The 3031-nt window shown below is 25.7% G+C and overlaps 1 protein-coding gene across 1 annotated transcript in view; it reads left to right on the top strand.

Moving 5' to 3' along the window:
- The window catches only part of LOC126902525 (uncharacterized), a 12586-nt gene that overhangs the window by 2976 nt on the left and 6579 nt on the right, over window positions 1–3031 (top strand). The gene's annotated exons all lie outside the window — the stretch shown is intronic.

Here is a 3031-nt window from a genome sequence, read left to right as displayed (position 1 = left end):
TTCCCTCGTTCCCCGCAAATGGGGGAAATATCCAAAAAAATTACAAATTTAAAAATCGCTAATTTTCGAAATTTTTTCAATTTTTTTACTAAAAACTGCCGTAACTTTTTCAAAAATGAACAAATCAAANAAACTTCCATAACTTTTTGAAAAATCAACAAATCAACATAATTTTTTTTTATACTAAAACCTTAGATATTTACCTTTCATTTGATATCATTTTTTTGAAAATCTATCACTTAACCTGCTCATTGGGGGGGATTTAAAATGGCAACTTTTTTACAAAAATTAACTTTTTCAACTTAATTTTTGAAAATGTTCCGGAAATACTTCGTCCTTCAAGCATATATCAAATTAAAGCTTATTTTATATGTACTACTAAATGAAAAAAAAATATTTGTCCCGACACTTTTTCTTCTACATTTAAACGGCTGCCGTAGTTAAAAAAACACTATANTTTCTACATTTAAACGGCTGCCGTAGTTAAAAAAACACTATTTTTGTGTTAAAATTTTCGATTTTAAATTTTCAACCTAAAAATGCTATAACTTTTTGAAAAATGTATATATCAGCACAAATTTTTTTTTATAAACACATTATAAGTACATCTTTTATTTGACATACTTTTTATTAAAATTGGACAATTTCCCCTTATATAGGGGGCGTTCAAAACTTAAAATATTGTAAAAAACATAGATCTTTTTCAACTGAACTTTTGAAAATGTTCCGGAAATACTGCGTCCTTTAAACATATATCAAATCAAAGGTTATGTTATATACTATCAAATGAAAAAAAAAAATTTGTCCCGACATCTAATCTTCTATGTGCAAATGGCTGTCGAAAATTAAAAAAAAATGTAATGTTTGCGATAAAAATTACCTTTTATCGGAATGTTTTTTGTACTTAAAACTGCCATAACTTTTTCAAAAATGAACAAATAAAAATAATATTTTTTTATACTACAACCTTAGATATTTCCCTTTCATTTGATATAATTTTTTTGAAAATCTAACACTTATTCTGCTCACTGGGGGGATTTAAAATAGTAACTTTTTTACAAAAAATAACTTTTTCAACTTAATTTTTGAAAATGTTCCGGAAATACTGCGGCTTTTAAACATATATCAAATTAAAGCTTATTTTATGTACTATAAAATGAAAAAAAAAAATTTTCCCGACGACCTATCTTCTATGCGCAAATGGCTACTATATTCAAAAATATGCTATTTTAACAAATTTTTTTTTTTAATTAAACACTATCTACAGATTTGCATTGAAGCGTTTTTTATGATAGTGATTTTAATCACTGTCAGATATCATCTATACTGGACCCAACTATGCCACGACCCCACTGTGCCGCCACATCACTGTGCTGGGTTTTTCTTTTTTTTTTATAGATTTATGATTTATATAGCATCATGTTACGAAAAAAATTGTGAAGTTATAGACTGGTAGTAAAACACACAAATAGAGTAAAAAAATTAATAAATTTCAAAGTAAAATTATTTACTTTTGTAGTTGAATAATTTTATAATATCAAATCTAATTCGACAATAAATACATTAAAAATATTAGAAATGAATGATTTTAATTGTTTAAATGGATAAAGCTGGTTATGCTACTTGTTATTTGATTAAGGGATTTTGTTTTTCAATTTTTGAGGGTAATATCTTCAACTAAATACGAATTGTAATCATTTGACGTATCGTTGAAAAAAGAAGGTTAAGTGAGGGTTGGCAAAATAAATCGCGACATTAAAAAAAACACATAGTAAAATAATATTAAGATGAATAAAAAATTTCTTCTCACGAGGGGAGACTATAGTGATGGGATCCTTGATATTTATTGAAGTTATTGAATCTTAATGAAATAAAAATCAAATGATTTGAAAATTTTTTTTAACTTAAAAAAAATGCAAAATATTAATTTTCTTAGGCGGATTCGAACCTTGTACCCTAAGCGTGAAAGACACAAGTGTTACTGATTCGGTAACTGTTCGTCGCTTTCGTCGCACGATATAATTAGTAATTTAAGTCCAATTTAAAAGTTAATTTTTCGACTTTAAAAAAGCAAAAAAATTTAAATAAGTTTAATTTCTTATGTCTTAAGAACTTTATTCTATTTAATATTTAATAATATTTAATATAATATTTAATATTTATTTAATAAACGCCCTGTGGGCATAGAGTACAGAGATAATTAGTTAAAATACATGAATAAAGTAATTTTGCATACATAATAAAGATGAATAATAAAAAAAAAAAAAAAAAACAACAATAAGTATTTAAGATAATAATGAAACTATAACTAAATATTATAACAATTTTTTAAATCTGAAAGTGAATTCTGTAAAAAAAAAATCAAAATTATTAAGTTTATTACCTAGAGTTAACATTCGGTTTACCGGTGCAAATAGACAATAATTACGTTTGCAAGTAGGAGTGTAGAATGTAGATGTGGATCTTAACGTGATATTTGGAGCATTTATATTAATTAAAGCAAGTATATCTGGGCATTCAATTTTGAAGTTTAGTAAGTTATAGAGCCAATGTATGTCCTTAAATTGTCTCCTAAATTCCAAACTATCTATTTCATATTTTAAAGATAATGATTGCAATGTTAATTCAACATTATTTGTTTTATATGCCAGCATACGTAAAAATCGATTTTGGATTCGTTCTAATTTATTAATAAGATACTCTTGATGAGGGTTCCAGAGTATCGAACCATATTCTAAAATCGATCGTACTAGAGAGAAGTATAAAACACGTAGGCAAATTGGGTCATGAAACTCCCAGCAATTCCGTTTTAAAAATCCAAATACACGTAAGCTTTATTATGGATTTCATTTATATGTTTGGTAAATGTAAGGTCATTAGAAAAAATTATACCCAAGTCTTTTAAATTAGATACAATATTAAGGTTTTCATTATCTATGTGATAATTAAGTAAAAAATTTTGCTTATTTCTAGAGAATGTAATTTGACTACATTTATCCGTGTTTAAGTTTAAACCATTATTTGCACACCA

The sequence above is a fragment of the Daktulosphaira vitifoliae genome, unplaced genomic scaffold (assembly GCF_025091365.1).
Source record: "Daktulosphaira vitifoliae isolate Bord-2020 unplaced genomic scaffold, ASM2509136v1 Scaffold_3, whole genome shotgun sequence".
In the NCBI taxonomy this organism is placed as follows: domain Eukaryota; kingdom Metazoa; phylum Arthropoda; class Insecta; order Hemiptera; family Phylloxeridae; genus Daktulosphaira; species Daktulosphaira vitifoliae.
The sequence above is the reverse complement of the archived record's forward strand: the minus strand, read 5'-3'. Positions and strand labels throughout refer to the sequence as shown.